Genomic DNA, 27,591 nt, shown 5'->3' with positions numbered 1-27,591 from the left:
CGCTTCCTTAAGGTAGATGTGTCTTGAATCTATGGTGTAGAGACATCAGAGTGAGAGTACAGGTATTCATTGAGAATGAGAGTACTGAGCGTGACCACCTCTAGCAGTTATAAGGAAGTCTACCTTCTCATCGATGACTAGCTCGATGCTGCAGATTTATGTCTAGTTCTTTGACCTGAGGTGCATCGACAGTTCACCTTGAGTGTGTTATAGTTTGACTACACCATAACTCGATCTCCTAGCCATTCGGAATCTTGAGGTGTATGTTGGCTGTAGCATATTCATTGTAGGAACCAAATCGCACTAAGATAGGATCTATCAACCTTGGTAGATGAGAGGAGTAGTCCTATGATGATCGAAAGATCAAGTCCTTAAGTCCATGGCCATGGCAAAGTGAAATAATGAAAAAGAGTTTTTCATTGAGATTTCACATCGGACTCGGATCGATTGATTGATTCATATGACTGATGTTGGGTTTGACGAGTTCACCTAAACCCTAATTCAGTCGGGACTCATGATAAAAGAACTCTATCACACAGGTAGCTACACCGAGAGGTTCATCTTCATTTTTGATGAGATGTCACCATATACTGCTTGGTGTCACTGATGGATTTTGAGAGCAATTAGAATGATCTTGATGATCGATCATTCTAATTGTCTGAATCAGAAGAGTTCTGATCTATCGAAAGGAGTTTCGATGATGTCGATGATAAGATCGCGACATATCTCATTACCATACAAAAATGAACCTAACTGGATCACACAAACAAAAGTTAGAGTCTGGATGTCATCAATTGAGCTAGCCCAGTTCGATTGATTTGGATTAGATCCAATTAGGTTCAAGAAAATCGTGCTAGTACACGATTGAGCCTAACTTTCTCCTCGTGTAATCTTTTCTATCTCGACTGAGCCAAATGTGATTTGACTCACCTAGAGAACCTTGAGAAGATTTCTCTTAGTCTGACTGGAGCCAGTCTAGCTCAGAAAAATCTTGTCTTAAATCATGAGATAAATTTAAGACAACACCTGCTAATTCCTGTCACCTGCCATTTTCGTTTTAGGATATCGATCAAACATTGACCCATGGACCTTGGACTGAAGGCCACTTGGCAAGAGGTCATTGGAAAGTTTTTGTGGAGTGTCCACCTGCTAATTTTATCCTCAAAGTGGGTGCCATAATCAGATATGGTGTGCGCCCCAAGTGGATAAGGATAGAGTCCCATGAGATGAGGACTCTATGCCTTGATCGACTCAAACTGTTGGGCGCCAATCTCACTGTGTTTATCCAGTGTTGGTGCCAACAATAGGAAGGTTTGGTGGGATTTTTATCTGATATTATCAGATGACATCACTCCATCAATCAAAATTTTTTCAGAATTAATTGAAATTTTTTGATCGATCGAATGATGTGGCATTGCATGGCGCAGCAGGGTTTATTTAAACCCTGTCTGTGCCTAGGGTTTAAAGAATCTACTCAATACCCAGCAAAAGCCTGATATCCCTCCACTTCTCCATATCTCCTTTGCTCCTCTCTCTCCCCTCTTCATGTCCAAGAGGTTGGGCGTCCATCTGATGCTTGTCCAAGGCGTGGTGGCTTCTTGATCAGAAGGCTACAGGGATTTATCGAGAAGCTGCTGCTCCAGCTTCAGAAGATCTTTTGAAGATCTTTCAGATCAGATTCAGATCTAATTTTTGGAGTAGAGATTCACAAGGAGAGGATGATCTAGATCCTGCTCAAGTGGATACTGGTAGAGGCCAGGTGACTGCGTGGCTATTTTTGAACCTCGGGCATTGCTGCAATCATCTACAGGGTAATCTAGTTACCCTAGAGGTATTTCTCTAATCTTTAAGTTTTAGATTTAATTTTAGATTAAATATTAGATAATAAGAATCAGATATAATAGATTTTAGATCTAAAATATTGTAGGATAATTTAAAAAAAATATTCCACCCCAGATCTCATTAGATCTAGAAGATCCTACAAGGAAAAAGCCGGTTTTTCCTTCATGGATGACTAGATATGGATCAGATTTTGATGCCAAAAGGGAGAGGTTTGCATGGAGAAAAAATCAAAGGGGCATGGTGAATAGGTCCAAGACGTGAGGTATGTGACTCCATATCCCTTCTTTCTTACAACAACCAAAGGTTGGTTGTTAGGATAATCTCCTCTCTCTTTTTTGTCTATGTTTGGATATGGTTGTCTCCTTTTCTCTTTATCTAAAAGTTGGATAAAAATTTTTACATCTCTATTGTAAAGATTTGGTGCATGGGTTTTAGGAAGAAAAGAGAAGAAAGAATTCTTCTCATGATCTCTAATGTAGAGATCAACATCCTCCTATGTTCTTCTTCTTCTCTAAGAGTGTTTTGAGAGAAAAGAAGATTTTCAATCATCAAGATGTGATCTCTGCAAGGGAGCTAACACTCCGATGAGATCAAAAAATTTTTGATCAGATCAGAGTCTCGTGTGGAGATCCGTAGAGATCGGATACTTTTGCGGCTACAAGAGATCTTCGGAAGATATCCATGATCATCAGTTCGCGATGAAGATTGATCCATACCAAGATATATTTTCTATTTATTTTTTTCTATTTGATTTCTGTATCTGAATCTTATCTCACATATGATGATCCTATTTTTGATTTTAAGATTTGATCTTATCCATGCTTAGATTAAATTAGATTTAATCTGAAATTTTAAATTTTACTGCATACTCATTTTGAAAAAAAAATTTACATGCATGAAACCATGAAACTCTAGCAGCAACGTGTGCCCGTAGATAGCATGTGCACTTCTCATCTTCATACGAGAGACAGCATATGCTCATATGCAGTGTGTGTACTTCTCGTCTTCATGCGAGAGACAGCATGTGCCCAGCTTATCTTATGAGTGGCAGCATATGCACTTCTCTTAACATGTGAGGCAGCTTGCATACTTCTCATTTTTATGCGAGAGACAGCATGTATCCATAGGTAGCATATGCATTTCTTATTTTCACACGAGAGACAGCGTATACCCGTAGGCAGTGTGTGAGCATATGTACTTCTCATCTTCACATGAGAGACAGTATGTGTACTTCTTATCTTCATGCGAGAGGCAGCATGTGCCTATAGGCAGCATATGCACTTCTCATCTTCACATAAGAGGCAGCATGTGTATAGCTCATCTTGTGAGTGGCAGCATGTGCACTTTTCATAATGCGAGAGGCAGCTTGTGCACTTCTCATTTTTATATGAGAGGCAGCGTATGCCCATAGATGGGTGTGCACTTCTTATCTTCATGCAAGAGGCAGCATGTATCCATATGCAGGGTGTGCACTTCTTATCTTCACGTGAGAGGCAGCACATGCCCGTAGGTATCGTGTGCACTTCTCATCTTCATGCAAGAGGCAGTGTGTATCCGTAGGAAGCATGTGCACTTCTCATCTTCACACGAGAAGCAGTATGTGCATAGTTCATTTTGTGAGTTGCAGCGTGTACACTTCTAGTCTTCATATCATAGGTTGAGGGTCTTTATCAGTTAGTCCTCTGGAGGTCCCTTAGAAACTTCCTTCACTTCCTGCATGACTCGAGCTCTGATGGGGTCTTGTAAGTTAGCTCCACCTCTAAGTCACCAAGGTTTGCTCATGAATTGTAGATCAAGGGTCTTATAAGTTAGCCCTCTGGAGGTCTCTTAGGGACTCCCTCTGCTTCTCGTACAACTTGGACTCTGATAAGTCTTATATGTTAGCCCCACCTCTAAATCGCTGAGGTTTGCTTGTTGAATTATAGATCGAGAGTCTTATAAGTTAGCCCTCTGAAGGTCCCTTAGGATCTCCCTCCGCTTCTCATGTGACTCGGGCTCTGATGGGTCTTGTAAGTTAGCCCCACCTCTAGGTCACCGAGGTTTGGCCCGGATAAGGATCGACGGGCTTTGGGGATCCTAGAGGTTAGCCTCTGCTTGATCCGACCTTTGCTTTTGTTTAATTTTGGCTTAGGGATTTGTGGTCCTGTAAAAAGAAGAGAACAAAATAATGGATGAAAGATTTGAGAGCCTTTTACCATGAAGGATTCCATTTAAGAGTCCTTTGATTTTGCTTAGCTTTTTATTTGCCTCGATTCGACACACTCTCCACCTCGGCTTGTCATTGATTTGCTCAAATTGGTCTTTCGATGACCCTTTAAGGCTAGTTTCTTGAAGATTTTGAAGATCTATTGTTCAAAAAGAATGATAAAAAATAATGGATAGGGTCTGAAAGCCTTTTACAATGAGAGTTATGAGCTCTATTCAGAAGCTTTTGGGTTTTTGCTTGACTCCTGTTATTTATCTTAGTTTGAACTGGAGCTTTATCTTAGTTTGGGCTTACTTTTTTTTATTTGGAATTAACCTGATTTCAGACTCTGATCGGTCTTATTTTGGGCTCGGGTCGGCCTTGATTTCTTCTTCTGCTCAGATTTGATTTCTCCTCAAATATACATGATTTCACTTCAGATCTACATGATCTCAGCTTGGATCTATAGATTTTTAGCTTGGATTGGCATGCCTCTGCCCTGAATTTGCATGCTTTACCTCAGATTGGCATCGAACTTGGCCCACATTGCTTGGGTTTCATGCAGAGGTCTGTGTATGTGCGGAGGCCCTGGGCTTTGTCGATCCAAAAAAAATGGCCTTCCCACTTATGTGACATCGGAGTCCATATCTGGGCAAGATGGTGCTGTCAAAAATAAGGTGCAAAAATGACAATCTCAGATCCCAACAAAGGGATCTCGAAGGCACTCTTGGGGAGCTTGGAGGGGATCCCACGAGTGAGCATCTCGGCACTATCAAAGGTGCCGTCAGGGAAGAGGAGTGATAGCAGTGACCTCGGACCCCCAGATTTAGGATGAGCTCGATGCAAATAGGAGGAATACGTGAGTGAGGGAGCTTCAATCTGGCAAACTAGGTGCAGGAAGAGGGGAGGCACAAGCGGAGAAGAACTTATGGCCGTAGATCCAATGACCTCAGCCATGCATGAAGGCATGCGAGGAAGCTTGGAGAAGCTTCAGTGCCTCAGAAGCTTGGATCCAATGAGCTCAGCTTGCATGTGGAGGAGCTTGTGGCTATCGACTTAGCTGAACTCGGGGCCGGAGGCATGTGGGCATGCTGGAGAAACTGGGACAAAGAAATCCAGCCAAGCTTGTGCAGCTCTGTCCCCTTTGTTTAAGAATGTGGAGTAGTCTGGTTGCATCTTTGATTGTGGAAAGAGCTTCGATCCACCCCCTATTAGGAACAAAGGCCTCAACTTCATTTAAGAACAAGGTTCGGCTTGAAGTTGATGCCCGTGTTAAAGAATAGGGGCCTTCACCTACTGAAGAGTAGGTCGGCATGAAGTTGACACTCATGTTTAAGAACAGGGGCCTTCACCCTCATTTAAGAACGAGGTTAACCTCCTGCTTAAGAATTGGAGGCCTTTAAAGTTGGATGGCCTTTTGCCCATGTGGAGGCCTAGGATCCATCCGTAGGTGACCTCGATGTTGTTTATGGTTGTAACATGCATGTGGAAGGGCCTCAAACCATGGATCTGATGAGGCTTGCCGCCGTCAGGGGCGTTGGATGAGTGAGGTGACCTTAGACCCCTAGATGCAAAGTGAGTTCGGTGCAGATGGAGGTGAGGAATAAGAGGTCAACCATTGTGCAGAGTAGTGGAGCAGCAGCAAAGATAGAGCTTGTCGCCGCTCGATACTTCTGCATCACCCTAGCCCATGTCTGATAAACATGCAAAAATTATTTTATTTTATTATTATTATTATTTTGAGGGCTCTTCTCAAATGACCCATTAGCCAGGACTCCCGTGCATGGTCAATCTCAGCCACGAGTACCTCCTATAATTCTTTGGTCCCAAGAGAGTGAATAAGGAGCTTTGGCTGGATACAAGGGCTAGCTCCTGTTCTTGAGGCTCTCAAGCTGGCTTTTTGACTAGTGCATTGGAGACGTTGCAGATAGGCTTGTGAAGGAATTAAGATTTTCTTTCTCTAGATCTGACAATTGTCTCCTTTTTTCTTATTTGAATCCTGCCAAAAATTCAAATTTAAAGTTTGAACATAGATCAGAAGGCAAAAATAATTCAAAAATCAAGGGATTTCTATAATCTCCTTCCCTATTTTATTGATTTTTCTCACCTTCGTTGCAAGTAGATGGTGAGCACTGCGCTATAGAGGTCGGGGTTGGTGTGGGTGTGAGAGCAAGATGCATCTTCCACCGTGTGTCATTGCTCCATCGCATCATTTGAATCATAGTGGACCAGATGTATACTTGTTGGACCGATTCATTGAATTGAACCACGCCTATCTCCATGGTTAGTAGAGATGGTGATGCTAGGGGTGATGGAGATGTGGGGCCTTGCTAATGAGGGTCCTCGCTAATGGCATGGGCTCCCTCATTTCTAGAAGAGGCATTGTTGGAACATCATGAAGAGACCTTGCGTGGCGCCATCTCATGCTCACTTGGCTTTTCAAAAAGTGGGCTTGCCCTCCTTCATGTGGAGGGATCGGTTGTTGTGATGTCGGTGCATGATTTTCTATGATACCAGCGGTAGTTCGAGGGAAAGCAGATCGCCTCGATTGTTTGGTGGTGGTTTTTATTGATGGCATGATGTGAAAGTATGTCCTTCCTCTATCTGTTGCTGCTCGATTCGATCGAGATCGGAGAAAAGATAGCTGAGCCTCGTGCAAGGATGCTAGCATTAGAGCGACCTACAAAATAAGTCCAAATCAAAAGTTTTTACTCTGGTAAGGATCCTCTGATGCTCCAGTCAGATTTAGAGAACAACAGGAGCAGCAACTGAAGGAAACATAGGTAGTGCTATATATACAATTTCAAAACTTTTGTGCAGTGGAAGAATAAGATTAACTATTTAATCTAAATCACATGCATAAAATCTAATCTAAACTACCATGCCATGAAAAAAATATGAAATATGATGCACTTTAGATCTAAAAATAAAAATACACATCAAGCTCATCGATGCTGAAATCTTAGATCTAACTATTAGATCTAACGGTATGATCAAAATAGGTTAGAGATGATTATCAAACTGAAGGAACCAGATCTAGGGTTTCAGAGTTAGATCTTGAAATTTTTTCAAGATCATGCAGCGGAAGACTAAAATAAATCAAAATTTATTTTCTAAAACTAGAGAATTTCTAGATCTAAGATCCTATTATATGATTATTATATGGCATTAAATCAGAAATTAAAATATATAGAGCATGAACTATATATTGATCATATCAACATGTTTCTATACTACATCTAATGTATGTATTAAACAATAGATCAGATCTATTACCCTGCAAGTTAGATGTTCTAACCTCGCTGATCCGGACTTGAGGATGATGTTGCAAGCCGCACACACATCTGGCCTCTAGGTGTCATCCACACGAGCCCACGAATCTCGACCAGAAGTCCTGCTTCAGGAAATCAGCACAGTATGCTAGTACTGCGCTGATCCTTCTTTGATGGTTGATCAGGTGCCTCTTTCTTCTTGATTTGGGCTCTTCCAAAGATGAGAAGTAGGAGGAGGAGTTTTAGATCTGAGATACTCTTAGAAAACTCAAGATAGAGGAAGGGAAGAGATGAAAACAAACAACCCTAGAAGAAGACCCTCTTCTTCTTCTCGTTTCTCTCTCAAAACACCCTATCTTGTGTCTATTATATCTACACGACCCAAAGGTCTTTCTCTCTAATTTTTGGATGGCCCAAAAGTATCTCAAATCTCTATGTTCTTCAAAAATTTTATGAAGAAACTCATTTTATAGAGAGAGATATGATAGAGTCCTTATCTAGGTCAAATACCTAGTCAAGGCTTATCCAAACATGGCAAGATAAGGGGTGCCCAACTCTTGAGCACCTCCTTCTTATTTTCATGCATGGACTATCAGAAAAGGATGCATAATATGTACCCTAAAATCCATAAAAATTTTAAAAAAAATTTGGATAAATTCGATGCAAAATTGAAAGAGTTTTGGATTTTTAAAACTCTGTCTCATAGAATTCGAAATCCAAATTTATTCCTCTTTGATTTGATCCAAACCACCTTCCATGTAAGAAAGAAGAGAAAAAATCTTTTTTGGATGTGGGAGAGACCTGGGAGAGGGTTTTTGCCACACAAAATAAGAGGAGATTGGCGTGGAATAAGAGAGAGGGCGTGGGGGAGGCTTATATGGCGCAAGGTGGAATCCTAGTCTTACTAGGATTCTAACTCATGACTTCTTTTAATTTAGTTTCTCAAACCAAATCAAACCAAAATTAGATCAATCCAATTAAAATAGGTCTTAACCCAATTAAAAACCTAATTTAATCAGATTAAATTATATTTAAATCTAATTTAATTTTCTAATCAAATTAAAAATTAGGTTGACCCAAGTCTAATTGAACTAGAACTAGTTTTTTCCTTGCACTTGGCTTATCCAATAAACCAATTGGACTTGATCTAATCAAGCCCAAACCAAATCTAATTAAATTATATTTAATTAGACTTAATCTCAATCCATTGGCTTAATCAAATTAAGCCAATTAGCAATCAAATTGCTAATCGATCCTCCTGCAATACTTGTACTGGGTTAAATATCAATCGTATTGATCATTTAACCCTAGAATGATTCTTAATCATTGATCAACCATCCGATCGGATCGTGAACTCTAATGTGTGTGACCTCATAGGTCCGAATCTAAGCTGGTAGTACAAGAATAAATTTTTGTACCAATCGAAGTGACCATCAAGCAATGGTACCCGACGATCGGATAGGTCGAATGTGTAGAACAATCATCCTTAGAATCCATGCGGATATAGTTTCCATATAATTCATCCTCTTGACCAAAATGATCATAGGACATCTCAGAGTTCAACTGTCAACTCTGATCAGGTTGTCCACATTGTATTTCAAAATATCAAATCCATCTGATGGATTATCCTGGCCAAGGTTTTGCTAAATTGAAATACAGCGACTCATTCTTCTCAACTCTTGGAGTGGTCAATCCCATCTCGATCACACTCTGACTTTGCAAGTACTTGACTATGCCCAGAAGCCTTCCATTGCTGAATTAAAAATTTAGTTAGTCCAGTACCAAAGCACAGTGAGTTGCTTGCAAGTCACTAAGACGATCTCAGGTCTAAGGGACACTTATACCTATATCCCATCAGAGACATTCTCGACAGCAGAATGCTCTGGAGTTGATCACATTCAATGATGATGTACCCTTATATCTCACCTGTATACCATACCAGTGTCTCCATACTCCTTGATTAAGAGGACAACCAACCCATATGGCTTACAGCGATCTATGCTCGATAGAAGCTGTCATCCTTATTAACAGCCTATCATTTAGTCATGAACAGTTTTAAGGACTAATCGATAAATCCTCTCTTTATCAAATTTAAATAGCCCTAAGGACTTCATCATAACAACGGAGTTCATTAGAAGATGAAGACTTATGATGAAAATACCAAAAGTATATTTTATTTATTAATAAATCAATTACAATACTTGGTTGCTCAACCGTCAACAGCTTGACGATTGGCTTTTGGGACACATTTCTCAACAACTCTCACTTGTCCTAAAGCCACTTGGCACAGTATCTAATACCCATCTTCGACTTGTGGTTGTCGAACTCCTTTATTGCCAGGGCTTTAGTGAAGGGGTCGGTCAGGTTCTCCTTTCCATCGATCTTCTGAAGGTTGATGTCACCTCGATCCACGATCTCCCAAATCAGGTGGAAACGACACAAAATGTGCTTCGTCTGCTGGTGTGCTTTGGGTTCCTTCACCTGAGCTATGACCCCAGTGCTGTCGCAGTAGAGCAAAACTGGACCATCGAGGGAGGGTGCTACTCCGAGCTCAGTGATGAATTTTTTTAGTCACACAGCTTCCTTTGCGGCATCCGATACTGCGATGTACTCCACTTCACAAACAGAGTCTGCCATAGTATGCTGCTTGGAACTCTTCCAGCAAATAGCTCCACCATTCAGAGTAAAAATATAACCCGACATGCTTCTGCTGTCATCATGGTCAGATTGAAAGCTAGAGTCTGTGAACCCCATAAGTTTCAGATCTTACTCGCCATAAACCAACCATTGGTCTTAGTATTTCTCAAATACTTAAGGATGGCTTTAACCACTTTCCAGTGGTTTTCTCTAGGATCAGATTGGTATCTACTCACTACTCCTAGTGAATATGCTACATCTGATCTTGTACATGTCATGACGTACATGATAGATCCCACGATCGAAGCATATGGGACTCTACTCATATGCTCTCTCTCTTTAGGACTTGTCGGACAATCCTTCTTAGAGAGAGAAATTTCATGGCCTATCAGTAGATAGCCCTTCTTGGAATTCTCCATGCTGAACCTCTTCAGCACAGTATCTATGTACGTGGACTGGGATAACCCAAGCATCTTTTTAGATCTATCCCTATAGATCTTCATCCCTAGGATGTAGGATGCTTCACCCAAGTCCTTTATGGAGAACTGCGATGACAACCAAACTTTTATTCCCTGTAGTGCAGGGATATCATTTCCGATTAAGAGAATGTCATCCACGTACAAGACAAGGAATATCACAACTGGATCATTTATCCATTTATAGATGCAGGGCTCTTCTCCATTCTTAATGAAGCCATACATTTTGATTACCATATCAAAATGCATGTTCCAACTCTGAAAAGCTTGCTTCAATCCATAAATGGATCTCTAAAGCTTGCACACCTTGGACTCATCTGTGGATGTAAACCCCTCAGGTTGTATCATATACACCTCTTCGGTCAGCTCTCCATTCAGGAAAGCTGTCTTTACATCCATCTGTCAGATCTCATAATCCAGATGGGCAGCTATTGCAAGCATTATCCGAATGGATTTGAGCATTGCCACAGAGAAAAATATCTCGTCATAGTCAATACCATAACGTTGACGATATCCCTTGACAACCAGACGGGCTTTATAGGTCTCCACCTTTCCGTCTGCACCCCTCTTCCTTTTGAAGACCCATTTACACCCAATGGATTTAACCCCTTCAGGTGGGTCAACCAATGTCCATACATCATTGACCTTCATGGACTCCATTTTGAATTTTATGTCTTCAAGCCATTTCTCAAAATCAGGTCTCTGCATTGCATCCATATAGGTGATCGGATCCTCATCGTTCTCATCGAGTTTGATGGGATCACCATCTCGGATTGAGAAATCATAGTATCTGTCCGACTGACGTGGTACTCTATCAGATTGCCATAATAGTGCAGGTACATTGGGCTTTGGATCTGATCCAATCAAATCCGACTCAGGTTCAGCTATTGGTGTCGGTCCTTCTACTTGTTGAACTTCATTAAGTTCAACCTTAGAGGCAACGGTTCCTTCACCAAGGAACTCTTTTTCTAAAAAGATTGCCTTAAGACTGACGAACACCTTTTGTTCATTAGCATGGTAGAAAAAAATATCCTTTCATCTCTTTGGGGTACCCAATGAATGTGCATTTGTCAGACCTAGGTCCAAGTTTGTCTGTGACTAATCGTTTGATATAGGTCGGGCAGCCCCAGACCCTAAGGTGTAAAAGTGCTGACTTATGCCCTATCCATATCTCATATGAAATCTTAATTACAGACTTACTTGAAACCTATTTAACAGATAATAAGCCGATTCGAGTGCATATCCCCAGAAGGATATCGGCAAGCTAGCAAAACCCATCATGGATCGGACCATGTCTAACAGAGTCTGATTCCTCCTTTTATACATACCATTATGCTGTGGTGTTCCTGGAAGAGTCCATTGGGAGAGAATCCCATTCTCTCCTAGATATGTGAGAAACTCACTAGAAAGGTATTCTCCTCCTTGGTCAGATCGAAGAGTTTTAATACTCTTCTCAGTTTATTTTTCTACTTCACTTCGGAATCGTTTGAACATTTCAAATGAATCTGACTTATGTTTCATCAGATAGACATATCCATATCTGGATAGATCATCTGTGAAAGTTATGAAGTAGAAATATCCATCTCTAGCACTTGTGCTCATGGGCCCGCATACATCAGTATGTACTAGGCCCAAGAGCTCAGTAGCTCTCTCACCTTTTTCAGTAAAAGGTAACTTGGTCATTTTATCAAGAAGACAGGACTCACAGGTTGGAAGTGATTCACAATCACTGACTTTGAGGATTCTCTCTTGAGTCAACCTGTTTATTCTGTTCTTGTTTATATGACCTAGCCTACAGTGCCATAAGTAGATATCTGACACACTATCTAATCTAGGGTGCTTGCCAGTAGAATAGACTCTTATCGGACTTGATCTTTTTGGTCTGGCTCTGCACTGATGTCCCAGTCTGAACTTGCACCTTCTTCTCTTTCTTCTTCTTATTCTTCTTCCCTTTCTTAAAAGGTCGAGAACTAGAAGATGAATCTCCCACTAAGTTCACCAACTCCTTGTGAAGTTGGTGATCCTTCTCAAAGTTCTAAAGCAATCCCAGTAACCCGTGGTAGTTTACTTCAGGCTTTGTCATTCTATAATGAGTGAGGAATAGGAGATAAGACTTGGATAGCGAGTTCAGTATTGCATCTTTCCCAAGCTGCTCATGCAAGGGAAAGCCGAGCTTGCTCAATCGTTCCATCAGCTCGATCATGTACAATACATGATCAGTGACAGAGGCACCATCCCGCATTTTGGCGTTGAAGATGGCATAACTTGTCTTGTGCCTCTCTACATCATCAGGTGTGCCAAAGGCATCCTCCAACACTTGAAGCATGTCTTTTGGCTGAGCCATCTTGAATCTGTGACTGAACTCATCGCTCATGGCAGCCAGCATGATACAGCACACCGTGGTCCGATCACTGAGCCACTTTTGGTAAGTGTCTCTGACTGTTCCACGTGCATTGGTAGCTGGCTCCTCAGGTGCAGGATCCGTGATCACATATAGGATCCGTTCATGCTCCAGGACTATCTTCAGCTTTCGGTACCAGCTATCGAAGTTGGATCCCACCAACTTATCATTGTCCAACAATGATCGGAGCGATAGAAAAGTGGCCATATTTGCACAAAGGAGAACCATAACCTAATTAGTAATTGATTCATTAAACCTAAAGATTTAGACTTTAATTTAAAGGTTTCTCCCATTATTTTATTCAAATTGGTAGCCTCTACCTCTAATTTGAGGAATTACCCTAATTTCTTAATGGGTACTAGAATCCACTTAGACTGCACACAAGCCCAACTTTGATTGGCCAACCCATGTACATCTACGGGTAGGTTCATAATCAATTGTTTCTCTAAACAATTTTTAGTAATTTTAATTTTGCCCCAGAAACCTAATCAGTAGGCTTTGGCCTCCACTGTAAGGATCCGATTAGGTCCAACCATTAACATGACCATACTTGGTACATCTAACCAATGAATGATAAGCCCAACTTTGGTTGGCTCACCTAACAACCATTAGAGAGACCCTTCCAAGTCGTCATATGATGAGTGGTAATTCCATTAGTCAACAATCACTAGGCCTTTGGGTCTGCAATGATTATTGAGTTAATGGACTTATTATCAAACACCTTAATGGGAGGCTATGACTCAGTTATCTCCATAACTTTATCATTTTAAGGACCTAATAATTTTAGAGGATTTAAATAATTTAGAGGATGAGGTCAGATGAAACAGCGTATCATGATCCTCCCACTGGCTTCACTAAGTCAGCTTAAGAGAGACCATTAAAAGGGCTGGTTTAGGAGCACCTAAATCAGTCACACTGATTTACCTAGCTGACATGAGTCAGCTCGAATAGTCAAGTGATCCAATCAAAACATAATTTCACCAAGAGGTCAGGTAAGTTCGATCAGTGGAAGGGTCGGCCAAAGCTTGCCTTAGACACCATCAGAAATGACCAGGTAAGCGCGCTCCCAATTAAAAACCATCGGTCTGGTTTACCTTAGACACCAACTGGTTTAATTAGTTTCGATTAGATCAACCTAACAGTTCATGCTAGATCGCTTAGTCAAGAATCAAGTCCATTTGGTTCTCATTAAAGACATGGACTTGACTAACTATAACTATTGTAATTGATCTAGAAAATCCTTGACCTAATCTAAGACAATAATTGATTAGATTTAGTCAATTCTCTAATTAAGTCTATCTTTAATCTAACCATAGGTCTAACCCAATTAATGGACCTAATTCCCACTAACCCATTAACCCAATGTGTTATGATTTGTATCTTAGGTTCTTCAATTCACAATCCTAGAACCTAATCAAAACAACTTCTTAATTCTTAATTAAGTTTTGGACTGAGGGTTGGGTTCGGCTTTTCAAAAAATAATTTTTATATTTGTAAAATAATTTTATAATATGATTCTACCAACCATATTGCATGTTTGATTCATAATCAGGATGCAAGTGAAATAAACATGAAACTACTTTAGATCTAATCTAAACAGGTTCATGTAATTAAAATAATTTCAACTTTAAATAATTTTTTTGTACAAAAATTATTAACAAAGAGATTTTATTTTAGATTTAAACATCTTTTAAATCTAATAAATTATAAATTTAATCTAGATCATATCTAACAAATTTATGATTAAAGACAGATCTACACGAACTAGGACAACTTTTGCACTGTAAGGGGTAAACCTTACAGCAGGACAACCTTGCAGTTCGTGATTGATCTAAAATTTTAATTTTAAATTTAATAATCAGATTATAAATTAGATCTAATCTAAAAAATAATCTAAGCATGTATCAATAATCATGTAATGAAGAACCTTGCTCTGATACCAATTGTCGGGAACCAGATCTAGGGTTTCAGGGTTAGATCTTGAAATTTTTTCAAGATCATGTAGCGAAAGTCTAAAATAAATCAAAATTTATTTTTTAAAATCAGAGAATTTCTAGATCTAAGATTCTATTATATGATTATTACATAGTATTAAATCAAAAATTAAAATATATAGAGCATGAACTACATGTTGATCATATCAACATGTTTCTACACTACATCTAATAATGTATTAAACAATAGATCAGATCTATTACCTTGCAAGTTAAACGTTCTAACCTCACTGATCCGGGCTTGAGGATGATGTTGCAAGCTGCACATGCATCTGGTCTCTAGGAGTCGTCCACACGAGCCCACAAATCTTGATCAAAAGTCCTGCTTCAGGAAATCAGCACAGTATGCTAGTACTGCGCTGATCCTTCTTTGATGGTTGATCAGATGCCTTCTTCTTCTTGATTTGGACTCTTCCAAAAATAAAAAGTAGGAGGAGGAGTTTTAGATCTGAGACGCTCTTAGAAAACTCAAGATGGAGGAAGGGAAGAGATGAAAACAAACAACCCTAGAAGAAGACCCTCTTCTTCTTCTCGTTTCTCTCTCTAAACATCCTATCTTGTGTCTATTATATCTCCACGACCCAAAGGTCTTTCTCTCTAATTTTTGGATGGCCCAAAGGTATCTCAAATATATATATTTTTCAAAAATTTTATGAAGAAACTCATTTTATAGAGAGAGATATGATAGAGTCCTTGTCTAGGTCAAATACCTAGTCAAGGCTTATCCAAACATGGCAAGATAAGGGGCGCCCAACTCTTGAGCACCTCCTCCTTATTTTTATGCATGGACCACCAGAAAAAGGTATACAATGTGTACCCTAAAATCTACAAAAATTATAAAAAAAATTTGGATAAATTTGGTGCAAAATTGAAAGAGTTTTGGATTTCTAAAACTCTATCTCATAGAATTCGAAATCCAAATTTATTCCTCTTTGATTTGATCCAAACCACCTTTCATGTAAGAAAGAAGAGAGAAAATCTTTTGTGGATGTGGGAGAGACCTGGGAGAGGGCTTTTGTCACACAAAATAAGAGGAGATTGGTGTGGAATAAGAGAGAGGGCGTGGGGGAGGCTTATATGGCGCAAGGTGGAATCCTAGTCTTACTAGGATTTTAACTCATGACTTCTTTTAATTTAGTTTCTCAAACCAAATCAAACCAAAATTAGATCAATCTAATTAAAATAGGTTTTAACTCAATTAAAAACCTAATTTAATTAGATTAAATTATATTTAAATCTGATTTAATTTTCTAATCAAATTAGAAATTAGGTTGACCCAAGTCTAATTGAACTAGAACTAGTTTTTTCCTTGCACTTGGCTTATCCAATAAACCAATTGGACTTGATCTAATCAAGCCCAAACCAAATCTAATTAAATTATATTTAATTAGACTTAATTTCAACCCATTGGCTTAATCAAATGAAGCCAATTAGCAATCAAATTGCTAATCGATCCTCCTGCAATACTTGTACTGAGTTAAATATCAATCGTATTGATCATTTAACCCTAGAATGATTCTTAATCGTTGATCAACCATCCGATCGGATCATGAACTCTAATGTGTGTGACTTCATAGGTCCGAACCTAAGCCGGTAGTACAAGAATAAATTTTTGTACCAATCGAAGTGACCATCAAGCAATGGTACCCGACGATCGGATAGGTCGAATGTGTAGAACAATCATCCTTAGAATCCATGCGGATATTGTTTCCATATAATTCATCCCCTTGACCAAAATGATTATAGGACATCTCAGAGTTCAACTATCAACTCTGATCAGGTTGTCCACATTGTATTTCAAAATATCAAATCCATCTGATGGATTACCCTAGCCAAGGTTTTGCTAAATTGAAATACAGCGACTCATTCTTCTCAACTCTTGGAGTGGTCAATCCCATCTCGATTACACTCTGACTTCGCAAGTACTTGACTGTGCCCAGAAGCCTTCCATTGCTGAATTAAAAATTTAGTTAGTCCAGTACCAAAGCACAGTGAGTTGCTTGCAAGTCACTGAGACGATCTCAGGTCTAAGGGACACTTATACCTATATCCCATCAGAGACATTCTCGACAGCAGAATGCTCTGGAGTTGGTCACGTTCAATGATGATGTACCCTTACATCTCATCTGTATGCCATACCAGTATCTCTACATTCCTTGGTTAAGAGGACAACCAACCCATATGGCCTACAGCGACCTATGCTCGATAGAAGCTGTCATCCTTATTAACAGCCTATCATTTGGTCGTGAACAGTTTTAAGGACTAATCGATAAATCCTCTCTTTATCGAATTTAAATAGCCCTAAGGACTTCATCATAACAACAGAGTTCATTAGAAGATGAAAACTTATGATGAAAATGCTAAAAATATATTTTATTTATTAACAAATCAATTACAATACTTGGTTGCTCAACCGTCAACAGCTTGACGATTGGCTTTTGGGACACATTTTCCAACACAAACCAATTGAATTTTGATCTTCTCTAGTCCAACACTTGGAGAAAGTGTTCCTCAAATCACTCACAGCTACATGAAGTTGTCTGGCCTCTACAAAAAAATCCATACGAAGACTGGTGCAAATCAGGGAATTGGAGGTGCTAACCTGCAAGCAAATTTGACAGCTGGTTTCTTTCTTCTTCTTCAAGCAACTTGGACACTCCAAAGTAAGAGAGGATCTAGAGGAGGAAGATAGGAGGAGGAGAAGAGGCTCTAAAAATAAAAATCAGTAAGAAAATTGATCATGGGACATCCAAGAGAGAGGACCCCTTTTTATAGACTAGGAATTAGGGTTTTTACAAGGAAGGCACCAATAGTCCATGCCAAATCTAACTTTTGGCATTTCAAAAAATTTTAGAAAAATTATTAAGATGTAGAGAAGGATTTTGGAGTCTCACATGCTAAAGAATTCTTCAAAAAAATAAGAAAAAAAATAATATGATGCCAATAATATTCCATGTATGAAAAATTCCTTTCCTAGTTAACATCTTATCTCTAATTCGAATCGCATTCGAATTAGGTAAGAGATAATATTATGACTCATCAAATATTGGTGCCCACTCTTATTGAATCCTCTATCATGATACCAAAAATCATAACCCAAATCCAATTAGGTGTGGAGAAATTGGCATGGATTTAGGAGTGGCGCAAGAGATAAGGATAGAGTCCAAGTTGACAAGGACTCTTCATTTTCAATTCTGATTCTAATCCAAATCAAATTTGGATTGAACCCACTGATGGAAATGAACCTAATCAAATTACAAACCTAAATATCTCATCAAATTTTTAACCTAATTAGGAATTAGTTGGGTCCAAACACTGATCGAATCAGGATCAGATTTTTCTTGTAATCAGGATTGATCATATCAAACCCAATTTGAGTCGAACTGAATCTCATTCAATTAGACTTGATCTAAAGCTCTTTACTCAATCAAATTGAGTCAATTAATAATATAATTACTAATAAATTCTTTATAAATAGTAGAATCCCAATCTCAGTAGGATTCTGCTCCAGAATCTCAGTCCTAGGAGGACTCCTCACTAGAGTTACAATCCAATTGGACTCTTCAGCCATCTGATCTGATCAAATCTTCTAATGCGTGTGACCCCATTGGTTCGAATCTAAGCTGGTAGCATAAAAATAACTTTTTATACTAATCGATGTAACTATCTAGCAACGGTGATCCGACGACCGGATAGGTTGAAGTATTGCAAAGCAACCTTCTAGAACCTACTGACATATGGTTACCGTATAATTCATCCCTTTGACCCAAATGCTCAAGGTGACCTAGGATTTCACTATCAACCCTAATTAGGTCAACCATATTGTATTTCAATCTTTTAAATCCATCATATGGATTATCCTGATCAAGATTTTACTAAATTAAAATACACTGATACATATCTCCTACTAATTTAGAGGGGTTAATACCATCTTGACTCACATACTGACTTGTTAAGTACTTGACTGTACCCAGTATCCTTTCATCACTGAATTAGAAACTCAGATGGTCTGGTACTACAATATAGTGAGTTGCTTATAAGTCACCATGGTGGTCTCAGGTCTGAAGGATACTTATATCCATATCCTTCTCGAGCTACTCTTGACAGCATAGTGCCTGGTACATGGTCACATTCGATGCGAATGTACTCCTATATTCTATCTGCATGTCATAATAGTATCTCCATACTTCTTGATTAAGAGGACAACCAACTAATATGGTGCGCAACAACCTACACTTAATATCACTATCATCCTTGTAATAGCATATCGTTTGGTCGCAAATATTTTTAAGAACTTAACGACAAATCCTCCTTTGTTGATTAATTATAATTCTAAGGACTTCATTACAACACAAGAGTTCAAAGATGATCAATTTGTAATAAAAAAGCTAAATAATTTTTATTAATAAAAATTTATATATAATTTAGAAAAAGAGCATAATCGTCTAACGATTGACTTTGGGATATATTTTTCAACAACTCTCACTTAGATTAAAGACAATCAGTATAGTATCGTATACCCATCTTCAATTTGTGATCATCAAACTTCTTGATCTCGAGAGCTTTAGTAAATGGGTCGGTCAAGTTTTTTTTTCCGTCGATCTTCTGAAAGTCGACGTCATCTCGATCCATGATCTCATGGATTAGGTGATAGTGGTGCAGAATATGCTTGGTGTATTGATAGGACTTCGACTCTTTAACTTGAGCAATAGCTCTAATGTTGTCGTAGTATAACAAGACAGAACCATTAATAGAGGATGCCATTTTGAGCTCGTTGATAAACTTTCACAATCAGACAGCTTCCTTCATAGCATCGGATGCCGCGATATACTCTGCTTCACAAATAGAGTCAGCCATAGTGTGCTGCTTGAAACTCTTCCAGCAGATTGCTCCACCATTCAGGATAAAAATATAACTCGATATACTCTTACTATCGTCATAGTCTGACTAAAAGCTGGAGTCAGTGAACCCCACTAGTTTCAAGTTAGTTTCACCATATACAAGCCACTAATCCTTAATATTTTTCAAATACTTAAGGATGGTCTTTATGACCTTCCAGTGGTTCTCTTCTGAATCATACTGGTATCTGCTCACTATCCTAGTAAGTATACCATGTCTGGTCTCGTATATATCATGGCATATATTATAGAATCTACTACTGAAGCATATGGAACTCTACTCATATGCTCTCTTTCTTGAGGAGTTATCGAACAATCTTTCTTCGAGAGAAAATTTTTTTGACCTATTGGAAGATAGTCTTTCTTGAAATTCTCCATGTTGAACTACTTCAACATGATGTCAATGTATGGAGACTGAGACAATCCAAGTAACTTTTTCTATCCATCTCTATAGATCTTCATCTCAAGGATGTAGGATGCTTTTCTCAAGTCCTTCATAGGGAACTGAGATGATAATCAGATTTTTATTTCTTATAATATAAGGATGTCATTTTTGATTAAAAAAATTTTATCCACATACAGAATGAAAAATATAACCACAGAATCATTTACCCATTTGTAAATGCAGAGCTCTTCTTCATTCCTAACAAAGCCATAAGTTTTGATAACTTTATCGAAATGCATGTTTCAACTCCTGGATGCCTGCTTCAATCCATAGATGGATCTCTGAAGCTTGCACACTTTGGACTCATCTGTGGATATGAAACTCTTAGGTTATATCATATATACCTCTTCTTGCAGCTCTCTATTTAGAAAAACTATTTTCACATCTATTTGCCAGATTTCATAGTCCATGTATGCCGCTATCGCAAGCATAATCCAAATGAATTTGAGCATTGCCAAAGAAGAAAATATCTCATCATAGTCAATACCATAATGCTGACGATAAGCTTTGACAATCAAATGGACTTTATAGATCTCCACCTTCCCATCTACTCCCCTCTTTCTTTTGAAAACCCACTTACACTCTATGGGTTTAACCCCTTCAGGTGGGTTAACTAATGTCCATACATCATTGACCTTTATGGACTCTATTTCAGATTTTATGGCTTCAATCCATTTATCAGAGTTGGACCTCTGCATTGCATCCATATAGGTGATTAGATCCTCATTGTTCTTATCAAGTTCAATAGGATCTCCATTCCAGATCAAAAAACTGTAGTATCTATCTGATTGATGTGATACTCTATCAGATCTCCTTAATGGTGCCTCTACAATGGATTCTGGATTTGATCTCATCAAATCTGATTCTGTGGGTTCACTAGACTTTGTCAGTTCTACTTGTTGAACTTTCTCAAGTTCAACCTTAGAAGCATTAATCCCTTCTTCAAAAATTTTTTTTCTAAAAAGACTGCCCTAAGACTGACAAATACCTTTTGTTCATCAGCAAGATAGAAGTAATACTCCTTAGTTTCTTTGAGATATCCAATAAAATTATATCTATCAGATCTGGCTCCTAGTTTGTCCGTTTTCAAATATTTGAGATAAGTCAGACATCTCCAAACCCTAAGATGAGTGAGCGCTGGCTTACGTCCAGTCTATATCTCATATGGTATTTTACTTACAGACTTACTAAAAATCCTATTAAGTATATAATAAGCCAACTCGAGTACATATCCCCAAAAGAATATCGATAAAGTAAAAAAACCCATCATGGATCGAACCATATCCAACAGGATTCGATTCCTCCTTTCTGACATACCATTATAGTGTGACGTTCCAGAAGATATCCATTGAGAGAGAATCTCATTCTCCTCAAGGTATGTCAGAAATTCACTAGAGAGATATTTACCTCCTCGATCTGATCGAAGAATTTTAATACTCTTTTCAGTTTGTTTCTCTACTTCATTATGGAAATATTTGAACATTTCAAACGATTCGACTTGTATTTCATCAAGTAGACGTACCCATACCTTGATAGGTCATCTGTGAATGTAATGAAATAGTGATACCCTCCTTTGGCACTTGTGCTCATGGGTCTATATATATCAGTATGTACTAGACCCAGAACATCACTGGCTCATTCACCTTTTTCAGTAAAAGATAACTTGATTATCTTTTCAAGTAAACAAGACTCACAGGTAGGTAACGATTCATAATCATCTTTATCAAGAATTTCTTTTTGAGCTAACCTGTTCATCTTATTCTTGTTGATATAACCTAATCTACAATACTAAAGATAGGCATCCATGACATCAACAATCCTAGGGTGCTTATTTGACATGTACATTGCATTAGGCCTAGATACAACATAGATTTCATTGTTCAACTATTCACGCAAAATTATAACACAATTCAAAATGATATCGTAAAATTTTTTCTTTATTGATATTTCATAATTTGAATTGGCCAAGAGGCCTATAAAAATAATATTTAAAAGAAAATTAGGACAGTAATGACATTCATTTAAAACAATAGAATGAGATTCGAATACAAGCTTGATGATTCCTAAAGCTAGAACTGAAACTAATCTTCCATCTCCAACGTTCAGGAATCTCTCGCCATCTCCAAACCTCTCACTAACCTGAAGATCCTGTAACGAATTGTAAATATTAATAGGACTTTCGGTATCTAATACTCAGGTCATTGTATCAAAAAGAGAAAAGTTATAAGGTGTTATCACATAAGCATCATGTCCAGCAACCAATTGTTTCTTCTTCTTTTGCCTATTCGGGTCAAGGGAAGCTTTATACCGAGAATAATTTTTTTTTTCTGTGACCTTGCTTCTTACAAAAGAATTACTCTACCTGACTCTGATCGGGCCTTGAACTTGAGCTTCTGGGTCTGACTCCCAGTACTTTGCATCTTTTTATTTTTATTTTTTTCTTTTTTAAAGGGATGATAATTGCCTAAAGAAGATCCTCCCACTAAATTCATCATCTTCTTATGGAGCTGGTGATCTTTTTCAAAATTCTGTAGCAACCCCAACAGATCGTGGTAGTTGACTACAGACTTTCATCATTCTAAAATGACTAAGAAACTATAGATAGAACTTAGGCAGGAAGTTCAGAATCATATCCTTCCCCAGTTGTTCATGCAAAGGGAAGCCGAGTTTGTTTAGTTTCTCAATCTGCTCGATCATATACAATACATGATCCGTAACAGATGCACCCTCTCTCATTTGAGCATTGAAAATAGCACAACTAGTCTTGTGCTGCTCAATGTAGTCGGAAGTACCAAAAGAATCTCTCAATACTTGAAGTATTTTCTCTAGCTGAGCCTCTTCAAACTTTTGACTGAACTCATCGTTCATAGAGGCCCACATAATGCAACGAACCATGGAGCGATCATTGAGCCACTTTAAATAAGTATCTCGAACCATGTCTTGGGCATTGAGAGCAGGCTCCTCAGGTGCCAGATCCATAATCACATACAAGATCCGCTCGTGCTCCAAGACGATCTTTAACTTTCAATACCAGTTATCAAAATTGGATCTCGTCAACTTCTCACTGTCCAACAGTGATCGGAGTGACAAGTTTGAGGCCATATCTGCACACACAAGAAAAAATCAAAACCTAATTAGTATATGAATTTGTTAAGTCTAAAGATATGGACTTTAGTCTAAAGATTCTCCATCTATTTTATACGAATCAGTAGCCTCTACCTCCAATTCGAAAAACTACTTTAATTCCTTAGTGGATACTAGAATCTACACAAACTGCACAGGAGCCCGACTTTGGCCGGCTCACCCATGTGTATCTATGGGTAGGTTCATTAATCAATTATTTCATCAAATAATTTTTAGTAGTTGATTTAGTCCCAGATAACTTTTCAGTTGACTTTGATCTTCTCTACAAGCCCCTGATTAGGTCCAACCATTAATATGATCATACTTACGAATATAACTACCAAATGATTAGGCCCAACTTTGGCCGGCTAATCTAACCACCTAACAGAGAGACTCGATTAAGTCATCATATTATGAATGATAATTCCAATAGTAGATGAGCACCAAGCTTTTGGGCCTCCAATGATCATCATACTAATGGACCCATTATCATCCAACTTAATGAGAGGCTATGATCCAATTATCACCATAATCAGCTCATTTAAGAGACCTAATAATTTAGAAGATTTAATTTTAATTTTTGAGAAGAAAAAAGAGAAGAAATCAATCAGTAGGCCATAATCCTCCCACTGACTTTACCAAATCACTGAATCGGGTTAGGGTCATACTGATTGAAATGGCACCTAGATTAGTCACACTGATCAACCTTAATGGCATAGATTAACTCGAATCATTTAGCGATCTAATCAAAATCTAATTCATCAAATTGGCCAGATAAGTGAGATCGGTGGAAGGGTTTGCTAAGCTTGTTTTAGACACCATCGAAATGGTCAGGTAACTCTCTCCCAATTAAAAACCATCAGTCGAAATACCAAACTTACCTTAGACACTAATTGATTAACTAGTTTTGATTTGACCAACTTAATGATTCGGGTTCAACCACTGAGCCATAATTAAGGTCCATTTGATCTAATCAAAGTCATGGACTTGACCATATACAAGTATTGTATTAGAGAAACTCTGATTAATTTAATTCAATATTTGATTACACAATCAATTTCTCTACATGGTCAATCAATTTTTTGATTTTAACCTTAGATCTAACCAAATTAAAGAGAAGGATCTGATTTGAGCTAACCCATACCCCATGTTTTATACAATATCATTAGATCTAAATCACAATTCTAGATCTATTGAGTTCCACACTTAATTCTTAATTAAATTTTGCATCAATATGGTTAAGATTTTGAAAATAATTTTCACATGTAAATCTTTTGTATTAAATCATAAAATCTTTTAGATCAAATCTAATTTTTATAATTTTAAATCAAAATAATTTTGATTAAACAAGATTAGATGTTAATAACTTCTTCGCAACTTGCATCACATACAAAAATATCTAGAATTTCAAGATCTAGAATTTTGCAAGAAATAAGTTTTCTCCTTTCACTTTCTTCTTCATGGGACCTCACAGTGGTATCTCTACACACCATGAAGAGCAACCCATTCAATGGGAAGAGAGAGTCATGAAATTCTACTTGCTCTTATAATTGGACGGTTTGGTGATTACCCAATCCAAGTACTTTACTATTCAGAATATCTAATCTAAATAAATAATAATCAGATCTAAAAATAAATATATTTAGATCTAATCTAAATCATAAATAATCAGATCTAATAATAAAAAATTAGATCTAAAGGTATAATAATTCATATCAAAACAATCATGGCTTTGATATCAATTGAAGAAAACGTAGGTAGTACTATGCATGCAATTTCAAAATTTTTATGCAGTGAAAGAATAAGATTAAACTATTTAATCTAAATTACATGCATAAGATTTAATCTATACTACCATGTCATGAAGAAAATATAAAATATGATATATTTTAGATCTGAAAATAAAAATACACATCGATCTCATCGATGCTGAAATCTTAGATCTAATGGTATGATCAAAATAGGTTAGAGATGATTACCAAACCAATTGGATTTTGATCTTCTCTAGTCTAACACTTGAAGAGGGTGTTTCTCAGATCACTCGTAGCCATATAAAGTCATCTGGCCTCTACAAAAAAATTCACGTGAAGACTAGCGTAGATTAGGGACTTGGAGGTGCTAGCCTACAAGCAACTTTCACAGCTGGTTTCTTCCTTCTTCTTCAAGCAACTTGGACACTCTAAAGCAAGAGAAGATCTAAAGAAGGAAGAGTGGAGGAGGAGAAGAGGTTTTGAAAATAAAAACCAACAAGAGAATTGATCATGGGACGTTCAAGAGAGAGGACCCCTTTTTATAGACTAGGAATTAGAGTTTTTAGAGGGAAGGGCACCAATGGTCCATGCCAAAACCACTTTTTGGCATCTCAAAAAATTCTAAAAAAATTATTAGAATGTGGAGAAAGATTCTCAAATCTCACACACCAAAGGATTCTCTAATAAAAATAAGAAAAAAAATAATATGATGCCAATAATATTTTATGTATGAAAAATCCTTTTTTGAGTTAACATCTTATCTCTAATTTGGATCGCATTCGAATTAGGTAGGAGATAAGATTATGACTCATCAAATATTGCTACCCACTTTTGTTGGACCCTCTATCATGACACCAAAAATCACAACCCAAATCTAATTAGGCATGGAGAAATTGGCATGAGTTCAGGAGTGGCGCAAGAGATAAGGATAGAGTCTAAGTTGACAAGGACTCTTCATTTTCAATTCTAATTCTAATCTAAATCAAACTTGAATTGAACCCACTGATGAAAATAAGCCTAATCCAATTAGAAACTCAGATATCTCATCAAATTCCTAACCCAGTTAAGAATTAGTCGAGTTTAAATCCTAATCAAATTAGGATCAGATTTTTTTTATAATCAGGATTGATCATATCAAATCCAATCTGAGTCGAACTGAATTTCATTCAATTAGACTTGATCCAAAATTATTTACTCAATCAAATTAAGTCAATTAGTAATCTAATTACTAATAAATTTTTCATAAATAATAAAGTCTCAATCTCAGTGGGACTCTGCTCCAGAGTTCCAGTCCCACTAGGATTCCTCACTAGAGTCACAATCCAATTGGACTCTTCAGCCATCTGATCTGACCAAATCTTCTAATGCATATGACTCCATAGGTTTGAACCTAAGCCGATAGCATAAGAATAACTTTCTATACTAATCGATATAATCATCTAGCAATGGTGATCTGACGATCGGATAGATTGAAGTATTGCAAAGCAACCTTCTAAAATCTACTAATGTATGGTTACCGTATAATTCATCCCTTTGACCCAAATACTCAAGGTGATCTAAGATTTAACTGTCAACCCTAATTAAGTTGATCACATTGTATTTCAACCTTTCAAATCTATCACATGGATTATCTTGGCCAAGATTTTACTAAATTGAAATATACTGATGCATATCTCCTACCAATTTAGAGGGGTCAATACCATCTTGACTCACACATGACTTATTAAGTACTTGACTGCACCCAGTATCCTTCCATCACTAAATTAAAAACTCAGATAGACCAGTACTAAAATACAGTGAGTTGCTTACAAGTCACCATGGTGGTCTCAAGTCTGAGAGACACTTATACCCATACCCTTTTCGAGCTACTCTTGACAGCAGAGTGTCCGGCACATGGTCACATTCGATGTGAATGTACTCTTATATTTCATCTGCATGCTATAACAGTGTCTCCATACTTTTTGGTTAAGAGGATAACCAACTCATATGGCGTACAACGATCTACACTTGATATCGCTATTGTCTTTGTAATATCATATCGTTTGGTCATGAATATTTTTAAGGACTTAACGATAAATCCTCCTTTGTCGATTAATTATGGTCCTAAAGACTTCATTACAATACAAGAGTTCAAAAATGATCAATTTCTAATGAAAAAATCAAATAATATTTATTAATAAAAAATTATATATAATTTACAAAATGAGCACAATCATCTAACGATTGATTTTGGGACACATTTTTCAACAGCAATGAGTTCTTTAAGAGAGATTGATTGGCTTATCTTGATCCTCGAAGCTTTGGTGGCTTATATAGATGGCTATCGAATAGTTGGTCATATAGCTATATGAAGATTATGAGATCCTAAAATTGCAGAGCTGTTCAACATGCTATAATGGATAAGATATTTCAGCTCTCAATCGCTCTCGTAAAATTAGGGGAGGCCGTTAGTGGCAATATACCGAGTGGAGGATTTGAATATCCTCGAAGACTGTGCCTGACTTTTTGACCTTCTTAAGTTGGGTAAGTAGTGTCACCTCATGGTACATAAGGGTCTCATCCATTAA

Source organism: Elaeis guineensis, chromosome 1 (genome assembly GCF_000442705.2).
Source record: "Elaeis guineensis isolate ETL-2024a chromosome 1, EG11, whole genome shotgun sequence".
Classification (NCBI taxonomy): domain Eukaryota; kingdom Viridiplantae; phylum Streptophyta; class Magnoliopsida; order Arecales; family Arecaceae; genus Elaeis; species Elaeis guineensis.
This window is presented reverse-complemented; position numbering follows the sequence as displayed.